At 39.9% G+C, this 11,430-nt stretch overlaps 1 pseudogene; it reads left to right on the top strand.

The window, feature by feature from the left end:
* Positions 1–10,467: 10,467 nt before the first annotated feature.
* On the top strand, positions 10,468–11,046 carry LOC147614286 (polyubiquitin 11-like; annotated as a pseudogene).
* The last annotated feature ends 384 nt before the right edge of the window (positions 11,047–11,430 follow it).

Consider the following 11,430-nt stretch of genomic DNA (forward strand, 5'->3'; position numbering starts at 1 on the left):
TGCTTCTTATAACGTGCATCATTCTATTGCCTTTGCCAATTTCCACGGCCTCTTTGACTCCCCCTGCCTCTGAATTTGCCTCTTCCACCTATGTGTTGTTGTTGTTGTTGTTGATTCTGGGATTGTTGTTGTTGCTGCTGCTGCTGCTGGCCATAATTCTGATTACCTGCTCGGCCACCTCCTTGACCACGTCCACGGCCTCCTCTACCTCGTCCTCTTCCTGAACTCGTGTAGAAGGCCTGTTACTCTGAACTGTTTTTGCTTTGTGAAGACTGTTGGTCTTCACCCAAGCTCTTCTCTTCACCCAAGCTCTTCTCTTCGATAATCAGCATAGACACCAAATCTGTAAAGTTGGGAATGTTTTCTCGAGTCTGAATAGACGTCTTGAACGCCTTGTATTGTGGCCCGAGACCACGTAGACAGACCTCCAGCTTATCATCATCATCCTACTGACACACCAATAGATGCAAGGGATTCCACAATACCCTTTATCTTCAACGCTCGCATAGTCATTCACAGACATGCTCTTTTTCTCCACAGTATGAAGTTCATTCTTCAACTGTATCTTGCGTGCCTTGGTATTTGTTTCACAGACATGCTCTTTTTCTCCACAGTATGAAGTTCATTCTTCAACTGTATCTTGCGTGCCTTGGTATTTGTTTCATAAAGCTTTACCAAGGTGTCCCATGCCTCCTTGGGAGACTTGGCATCCTGAATGTGCCCAATCATGGTGTCCTGTATACTAATGGAGAGCCAATACATAACCTTCCTGGCTCCTTGGTTCCAGTCTTTAAACTCTTTCACATCTGTTGCAGAGCAGCAGTCGGATTTATATCCGGTATCTCCGGTGCCTCTTCATGCTCACCTTCTATGTAGTCCCAATAACCTTTTCCCATCAGGAAATTCGTCAACCTGAACCTCCAAGCATGGAAGTTATTCTTATCCAGCTTCTCAGCCACAATCTGTGTTATGCCATCATTAGACATCTTGCCAAACACACAATTTTACCAGAAACTGCACTCTGGTTTTTCTTGCACAAATGCTGTATTTTCTGCAGCGGTACTGTAGTACTCTCAAATGTCACAACCAGTGACTTCAATGTGCATACATACACCCAATGGCAACTGTAGACCTCTTTGTAGCACCCACAGTGTCTGCACAGTCAATCTGTCTTCCTGCAGTTCTTAAAACAGAGTTCTACAGAGAATCGATGACTTACCCGCAGTGCTCGAAATCGCCTGCTTTCTGAAAAACGGAGGTCCAGACGCGCCCGAAACGCGTTTTCGGCCCGAAAATTTCAGTCCGATAAGATTGTATAGTTGCCCTATAGCTTTACTCCCGCGAAGAAAGCTCCTCAATCAGAGACCGTTTGCCGGTGCCTCCCGCAGAGCTCCCGACAAGGGTGTAGTCACCAACACAATAGGGAAGAGTAGTTGAAGCTCTTACCCTCGTACCGTTTCCTATGGTTCTCTTGCTTGCAGCTCAGCCCTTAGCACGAACAAGGCTCTGATACCATGAAAAGATGCAGGGGGAAAGAGAGCTTGAGCTCTTGCAAGCACACACACACACTCACAAAACCCTAATAGAGAACACACAAGGTGAGAAGCTGAAAATCTTCTTCTACTTCACTCAACACTCAACACACCATATACAAGATAAGAGTACACATAATATGAAAGGTACTCAACCAATACATACACGGGTTCTCTATAGTGTGAACCCGACTAAATGAGCTGGCGCTATAACTATGCCAGTCTCTAGAATGGCTGTCACATAGCCTGTCATCCCACTGGCCGCATATCACCCAAGATCTCACCAACCATGCCAGTGGTGTAAGTGTGGGGCCTATCCCCCAGGCGGGTCATCAATGTCCACCGCCTCACTAGACGAGCTCGATATCTCAACAAATAGTAAGTGATCGAGATCCCAAATTCACGTCAAGATTCGGGACTGCATTTTTTGAAGCAGTAGGAACTTTCTTGGATCTCAGCACAGCTTACCACCCCGAGATCGATGGTCAAACTGAAAGGGTGAACCAAGTAATCAAAGATATACTTCGGTCATGCTGTGTGGCAGGGAACAACCCAAGAAGTGGCTAAGCTATCTGCACACCTAGTCGAGTTCGCCTACAATGCTTCTTATCATAGAAGTATTGGGATGAGCCCTTTCAAAGCTCTGTATGGACAAGATTATTTAACTCCATTAACTTGGTCCGACCCATTGATTAGAGTCGAGATGTCCAGACATATGCTTGATGACATGGAGCAGCAGATGCAGTCAATTCGCAAAGATATAAAAGCTGCCCAGGATAGACAGAAGCAGTATGCAGATAAGAAGAGGTCAGACAGAAAATTCGAAGAAGCAGATAAGGTCTTCATTCGAGTACGCCCCAAAAGAAGTTTTTTATCTCTTGGGAAGTACAAGAAGTTATCCCCCAGATATTGTGGACCATATCTGATTACAAAGAAAGTAGGTGACTTAGCCTAAGAGCTTCTTCTGCCTCCTCATCTCAAAGTACATAATGTATTTCATGTCAGCCTTCTTAAAAAGTATATACCAAGCCCAAATCATGTGCTTGATGATGAAATCTTAACTTCTTCAACCCAAGGACAGATGGAACTCCAACCTGAAGAAATTCTTGATGTTCGAGAAAAGGTTCTCAGGAACAGAATTCTGAGAGAATTATTGGTCAAATGGAAGTTCTATCCTTTTGAAGATGCCACCTAGGAGAAAGAAGCCGAACTGTTACGAGATTACCCCCAGTTTGCGAGATGAGGACATCTCGTGTTTTTCAAGTGGGAGAGAATGTAAGATTCCTCCCCAACCTCTCAAGATGGGAGAGAATGTAAGATTCCTCCCCAGCCTCTCAAGATGTCCAGTATCTTCCCCTGTAATCCAATCCCTCTTCAGATATATAAAAGATCTTGTTTCTACCTATTTTAGCTTAGGGAGAGAAAATGTTCTAGAGAGAGGTAATTCAGATTTTAGATATTTTTGGATGAAAAAATATCTCTTCTTATTAAAATAAATTTCCCGAAACAAAAGTTCAAAAAGATTTTCAGAAGGTGCATTAGAAATCAATTATAATCTGTTCAAAAGGCCTTATCCTAGGGGTCCAGATTCTCTGAAAATTTTAAATAAAGGTTTTGAGGGGCCAATAAGATTCATCCAAATGTTTGGAGCAAATGTGTGGAGGAGATAAATAGAAGAAATAAAGAAGATCCCCCCAAAAATGAGTAAATACTCACATAAGATGAAGACTCTTGTTGCAAACAAGAGTAGATCCCTCAAACCATCAAGCCAAAGGAAAGCTCCCAGAAATTCATGTAAGTTAGAAATCCTACTTTTTCTTTATTCTTTTAATGGTTTTCTGCTTTTTGTTATCTTCAAAATGATAAATTGATGCTATGCCTTGTTGGAAAGGCTTTCCCCCTCTCTTCATTCTTAAATTCAGCCTTTCTTTATCCTAGTTAAGTAATCAAATTGTTAGAATTAAACTTTTCATACTATTTCTCTTTTAAAAGTGGAATTTGATTAGTTTAGAATGCTTTAAACCATTTGGGGATAATTTTTAAGTAATTTAAGGTTAGGAAAAATTGAAAAATGGTCAGCTATACAAAGGAGGTTATGGCAAAATTTTCTTAAATTTTGTGAAATAAGTTTTATCTTTTATTATTCAAAAAGAGTAATCCCCATCGTTTGTGTATTCTAAAAGTGTTATTTTCATTCTAAGCATAGAAAAATGCATAGTAGAAATATTTTTATTATAAAAGTGTTATTTCCATTAAAATTAAATTCTATGCATAGAAAGATGCATATTGATTATTATTTTTATTATAAAAGAGCGATTTTCATTAGATTTAAATTCTATGCATAGAAAGATGCATATTGATTTTTTTTTTATTATAAAAGAGTGATTTTCATTAGATTTAAATTCTATGCATAGAAAGATACATATTGATTATTTTTTTAATTATAAAAGAGTGATTTTTATTAGATTTAAATTCTATACATAAAAAGATGTATATTGGATAAGTTTTTATTATTATAAAAGTGTTACTTTCGTCAATATTGATTTTTATACATAAATAGATGCATAAAAGAATTTTTTATTATTATAAAAGTGTTACTTTCATCAATATTGAATTTTATGCATAAAAGATTTTTTTAAATTATAAAAGTGTTACTTTTATCAATATTGATTTTTATGCATAAAATGATGCATAAAAGAAATTTTTTTATTGCAAAAGTGTTGCTTTCACCAATATTGATTTTTATGCATAAAATGATGCATAAAAGAATTTTTTTTAATTATAAAAGTGTTACTTTCATCAAAATTGATTTTTTTAATGCATAAATAGATGCATAAAAGGATTTTTCTTTTATATAAAAGTGTTATTTCCATAGAAGTTGGATTTTATGCATAAATAGATGCATATGGAATATTTATATCAAAATAAGAGTTCTCTTTAATCCTATGTTTAAATCCCATGAATATTGGAAAATGAATAAGTAAATACTCAGTGAAGGAAAATTATACCGTTTCATATTCTCTAGGATGGTAATGAGAAAATTCAAAAAAACTATTGAAGTCGAAATTTTAGATAAATGATTAATTTATTTCTCATAGGAATTCGGTACTAGTTCTGAATTTAGTTAAGCAAAATACTCAATGAATGAAATTCAGTAAAGTAGTAATTGAGATATTACCCCCTTCGAGAAAGATAGTTCAGGGAGAACCTTTCCAGACTCAAACCTTGAATCAGACTATGACCAAGACGTAACTTCTTCGTCAGTTTCAAGAAAAGACGATGTGACCAGTTCAGTAATCTACACTCAAATCACCCACCAAATCTGAAACTAAGTTGAGACCTTTGATTTTGATCTAAGGATCAAGAATTCAAAAATTCGAGGAATTCTGCTTAGGAATCCAGACCTGTGATCTAGAAGTCTTGGGATACAGAATTAAGATACACTCATTATATTCAAAAGAAAATCAAAACTGAAAACTTGCATAGAAACCCTGTTTTCTTAAAAGACTGTCTTATGCCAGAATGCTGGAGGGAGCATTTGGTATATATGTTTTCTAAGGGAAGTTCGGTTGCAACAGCTGGCGGGGAGTGTTCAAAGAACGACTCACGCGGCAAAAACATGCCCAAGTCTTGACCAGCCTGGGTATGGTGTAAAATGGTGTGCTTCCGGTACGATGGGCGAGGGCCGACGAAGCGGTCCCTGAGTGAAGTGCCAGGACACCTAAGGAGGATCCTAGAGGGTTCTGACCAGACGATGCACGGGCTCGCGGTGCTTAGGACACCCATGCGTATGTCGTGGAAGATATATATCTGTATGATGAACGAGAAAATTATTGTAATCTGTTAACTGGATCTTGTTGCTGACCTGCTGGTCTCAACGGAGAGTCCAGAGTGATACTGTTTTGTGAGAAACAAGGATTGAATGGAAATTTTGAGTTATGACATCTGTAACCAATAATTGTTTGTCAATGGATTGTTTTATAAATTAAAGTTTAAAGAGGAGTGTGTGCGTATCTGTATTCTAAAGCAAAAGTTAAGAAAGGCATTCAATTATAGGTGGGTGAGTACTTGTCTGGTTCTACTAATTCCAGTGGTTGGCCCATGGGCCGGATGGGGTAGGCTGGAATCAATAGAGTTTAATAATAAAATTAATCAATAGGAATATGCTTAGAACTCGAATAGTTAAATAATAACCTGAAGACTTTTCCAATGAATAGATCAATGGTGCCTAATTCAATTAGGAAAAAAGCGTTGATTCCTTCAAGTTAAGTCTGTAATAGTTTCCCTTCTATCTGGTTTATTCAGAAGAAGGTTAGTTCAGTATCTTGACCTAGTTAGAAAAATTCGTTAAGAAATTCAAAATGGTGGAATCGTCCCCGTATTCGGGGCATGGGAAATTTTTCCGGTTTCGGTTTTCGGAATGACCACCAGCTTAGTCTCATGCCTGGACATTTGAGGGCGAGGCCCCGAGTGGGAAACCCTACCCCCCACGCGCAAGAGGGAGCTTCCGCTGCCAGCAATCAATCGGGAATCCGGTGCGCGGAGGGGGCAGTGGGATCCCACAAATTGAATCGCCAAATAATAATGCAAGGGTCCCAAATCTGACATCTCAAACGATGACTACAAATCAGCCTTAAAGATTGAAATCTGATCTATATCGGGTCCCGTGAGCAACATGTCATTAAACGTATAGAACGATGACCAAAAATGTGTTTTTACTCCTCTTCACATAGAGGGTACTCTCCGTTGGACTGTTGCAAAAATCATTTGCGTATGCATGAATCTTCTCATACCATGCTCTAGGAGCCTGCTTAAGGCCATAAAGAGTCTTTTTTCAACCTACATACTTTAGACTCTTCTCCTTTCACATCAAAACCAGGAGGCTACGATACATATACCTCCTCATGTAAATCACCATTCAAGAATGCAGTCTTAATGTCCAATTGATATACATTCCACCCATGATGTGCCGCCAAAGCAATGAGACACCTAATGGTAGTCATACGAGATGTGGTGTAATGGTCTTATCATAATCAATGCCCTTTTGCTGGGCATACCCCTTTGCAACAAGTCTGGCCTTGTAGTGATCAATGCTACCATCTGCTTTGCGTTTTAACTTGTAAACCCACTTAGCACCAATGGCCTTCTTGCCATGAGGTAGATCTATCAAATACCAGGTGTCATTCTTGAGTATAGAGTTATACTCATCCTACATCCAATGATCATTATCCTGTGCTTCCTCAAAGGAAACAAGTTCCTCCTCATTACATAAAGTAGAAATGAGAACATGATCCACATGATAATAATCTGCATGATGATAACCTGCACGAGTTCTACTAGGTAAAGGAGCTGCCAACTTGCTATCCCTCAATGTCTGCACAAGCCATTTTGGCATACGCCTAGATTCTTCTATGGCTGTTCTCTCCTCATCCACTACATCCTCAATAATTGCCTCATCAAAAGACTGATTTGCAGGCTGATTTTGCACCTGCAAATGCTGAGTTTCAGCACTTGGTTGAGCATTCAATTGCTCTACATATGGCTGACCTCCATTAAACAAAGGTAGAAGTGAATCAAACATGTCCTGTGAGCATACATTCTGCTGTTTTTTGCATGAAAGCATGGGTTGACCTGAGTTTTAGACAAAAACATCTCTACTTACCAAAATCCGCTTTGAGGGGGCTGATGGTAGAGTCTATATCCCTTGCCTTCTGAACTGTATCCCATAAATATGCATTTAACTACCTTATCATCAAGCTTACTACATTGCTGCTCAGGCACAAGAGCATAAGCAAGACAACCAAAAACACTCAAATGAGCCATAGAAGGCTTCCTGCCATACCAAGCTCATAAGGAGTTTTAGACTGCAAGGCCTTGGTAGGGCATTTATTCAACACATAGTTTGCGCACATAGTTACCTCTAATCAAAAACCATGAGGTAAATCTTGAACTTTCACCATACATCGTGCCACCTCCATGAGAGACCTGTTCTTCTTTTTAGCCACACCATTTTGCTGAGGTGTGTATGGCACTGTACATCGATGCCTTATGCCTTTTTCAGCCATATATGCATGAAATTCCTTGGACATATACTCCCCCCCCCTCGATCTGAACGAAGGGTGCCAACTTTACATTCACATGCATTTTCAGCCATGGATACGAAGTGCTTAAAGCACATAAAAACCTCTGACTTCTGCTTTAATGGATACACCCAGCTATATCTGGAGTAATCATGGCTAAGGCAGCAAGTTCTTCTTAATGCCTGGCACACATAAAACTTTTGAAAGAGTAAATGCGCCCCCATTTGCAGCAGTGAGCACAACTCTACCAACTCCTTTGACAAGATATGAGGAACCATTTGCACATGTGACGGTTCTTGCACTTGTGACATATTCCAGAGATGAGAACAAACCTTTTTGTAAAGTAATGTGCTTACTAGCACCACTGTCAAAGTACCAAGCATCCGATTCTGCCATTGACATGCATATATCATGAACAGAAGGGTCATAATTGCAATGTATAGTCCATGCCCAATCATCTTGAGAGCAATTTTATAGATTCCTTCTTCTCTGCACTTGGTGCAGATGCATCAGCCCCACCACAGTCATGCCCGATTCTTTCTTTTTCTCCTTCTCTAGCCTTTTCTTGCATTCATGTATGTAGTGCCCTAGTTTCCTGCAATAGTGACACTTGCCTCTCTTTTTAGGCTTATCACCTTCTTTCTCTGCATCCTTACATGAGGATTCTGATTTTGGCTTAGAGTCACCATGCGAAGTTCTAAGCTTTACCTTTGCCTTTCTAATTGGCAACAAAAACTTGGTCACCAACTCGCATATTAGATCTGTTTTGCCTAGACTGCTCTTCTTGCAAAAGAGTACTGAAACCAGCTAATCAAATGTAAGGGCATTTGGATTTCCCTTCATCACATGAGTCTAAGGGTAGAGGCAAAACTTTGATAAGAATCAGGCAATGCATTGAGAACTATGGGCACCAATGTACTATGAGGATATATCTCATCCACAGTAGCAAGTTGCTCCCTAAAATCTTTGATCTTGGTCAAGAAGATGTCCATTAAGTGTCCCTCATTCATGTGCTCAGACTCCAACTGTTTGTGCAGATATGTAACACGTGCTTCATTGTGCACCTGGTATAATGCATCAAGTGCATCCCATGCCTGTTTTGAAGTCTTACATGAACGAATATGAGGAATAAGCTTCACAGAAAGTGCAAGCAATGCATGTGCCTGTGCATCTCTTCCATCCCATCTTGTTTGACCAACAGTGGGAGGTACTGGTGGTGCATGTGGAGGAGCCACATCAGATTCTACTTCAGATGTACCTACAGCACCTTGTTGCATTGGTAGTTGTGAAACAGGATGAGTTTCACTACCACTGACCACATTCCAAAGGTCTTTAGTAACCAGTACATGCCTCATCATATAGGACCACAGTGGGTAGTTAGTCCCATCAAGTTTGTCCTCAGTAGACAACATGTTGAATACATCACTACTGCCAGCCATGACTTTCTACCAAATGCAAAATCTCTCAACACACTACAAGTACTCAGTATTCACTAAATGCAATCCTGGATGGCTGCCAACTGACTGAATCACCTGCAAAGTGTATGAAAAATAAGACAGAGTAGAGGATAGAGTGTTATTGGCAAAAGTATGATGGCCGATGTTATCGAAGACACTGTAGATGCTACTGCACACCAAATCTTTGCCACTACATAGTCCAAACACCCAAAATCGAGCAGAACCAATCCAAAATGACGTCTCTCCAGAACGTCTACAGAAACCTTGTGGTGCCCAAAACGCGCCTGAAAGGCGCCCGAATCGCGCCGTAGACCCGAGAAATTATGTATACTTCACAGAAGAGATGAAGAACATGCAAATAAATTTTGCTTCTGGAGTTGTCGTTTAAAAAAATGCTACTTCATTGTTTGACGCTCTTTTGATTTATGTGTGTTGCTTCTACTAAATTAACAATGCCAAAACATAGTAAATGTTGTCGATGTATATCTAATTGCTTGGCAGTTACAATCTCGTAGTCGGTACGCATACAGCTTTCAACTCACTTAAACCTATTTCAATTCAACCTATTAATTATTTTTTTTGGATAACTTAATGTACTACTATTGTTACATTAGAAGCTTAATGCACTGATTGTTCTGAAGGAAAGTGCGACAACAAAGGAAAAAAACCAATGACAAGTGAAAAAAACGTTGATTTGGAGCCTTCTGTGCACAAAATTCTATCTTTCCTAGCAGAGAAGAAAACAAATCTTTTCGAAGTATCAGTGAGACAATTGCTATCGGGAATGGAGATATAAAATTGTCATGTTGGGAACCCATAGAAGAATTTGTCAAAATGGAGTGTTTAAAAGAGCTCTTTGCACTGGAAAAAGGTGGCACCTTGAATCACTTGCATTTTCAGAGGGTTGCCAGTTTGATGGCCCCATCCCTTATAAGTATAGGCAAAATCATAAAAAGATATTTAGGATGAGATTTTTTCAAGCCTGAGGGTGGCTTGGTTATGTGTAGGAGTCTTAGATAGATTAAAACGAAGGCATGGCAGGTTACTGTATGAAAGACTTGCACAAAAGGTTTAACCTTACACTTTATAAGGTTTGTAAACTTGCCCTTTATAAGGTTGTAACCTTAGACTCCGTAAGGTTTGTAACCTTAGGAAGTCTAAGGCTCAAGTGAATATACACCTCAGAAAAAAATTAATTAATAGGTTCAAATGAATATAAACACCTCCAAAAAAATTTTGGATGGTTTTGAAAAATACGTTTTATGGTGAGAAGATATGAGGCAATGACGTGTAGAATTTGACAAAAGCAATGACGTGTTACCAAAACGCATCGAATCAGAAGATGCCGCGTGTAAAGAAACGTGGAGAAAAAAGCAAGCCGACCTTTTCCTTCTCCTCGTGGGTTGCGTCTCCTCGTACCTTTGTTTTGGTTTTCCTTTGGTTTTCATCGCCCCTCTCACAATGCAGATCTTCGTGAAGACCCTCACAGGCAAGACCATCACCTTGGAGGTGGAGAGCTCCGACACCATCGACAACGTCAAGGCCAAGATCCAGGACAAGGAAGGCATCCCTCCTGACCAGCAGAGGCTCATGTTCGCAGGTAAGCAACTTGCGGATGGTCGTCTTGCTGATTACAACATCCAGAAGGAATCCAGTTTCCACCTCGTACTCCGGTGGAGAGCCCCGCCGACACCATTGAGGCAAAGATCCACGACAAGGAGGCCATCTCTCGTGACCAGAAACCCTCGCCGGGAAACAAGTCGAAGACGGCCGTACGCTCGCTGACTACAATACCCAGAAGGAGTCTACCCTGCATCTGGAGCTCCGTCTCCACGGTGGCATGCAGATCTTTGTCAAGACCCTGACTGGCAAGACTCTCACCTTGGAAGTGGAGAGCTGTTTGTGGTTTGGTAGTGTAATACATCTCCTTTGTGAATGATGCTATACCTCATCTTATCAACAGTGCTCATAGTTCTATCATATTTTCTTTTAGTTATCTATGATTCTTCTTGTATGATGCTGATCGGTTTAAGGTGCCCCTTAGGTAAGCATAAGTAATGATGTTTCAAATCGATTTCACCATGGAAATGGTTTCTTTGTTCATTAAAAAATGTGAAAGGAAAGAGGAGAGAGAATGAACTTTCTTTGGAGTTGTTGGTTTCACCTGTAGCTTGCTGCTGTCTAGGTGCTTGTGAGCAATTCACCAGAATCTCTAAAACCCAATCCCTTGTGAGCTTTTGGGTGCTGATATTATCAGTGCTTTCAATTCACCTGTCCTTTTTTGCAGCTAAAACAGGTCTTGATAAGAGAAGAGATGTGCCTTCTCTTGCTGTAGTAGCGTGAACGATTTTTCTTAAGCGA

The sequence above is a fragment of the Cibotium barometz genome, chromosome 42 (assembly GCF_041138505.1).
Source record: "Cibotium barometz isolate CiBa-2024 chromosome 42, ASM4113850v1, whole genome shotgun sequence".
NCBI lineage: Eukaryota > Viridiplantae > Streptophyta > Polypodiopsida > Cyatheales > Cibotiaceae > Cibotium > Cibotium barometz.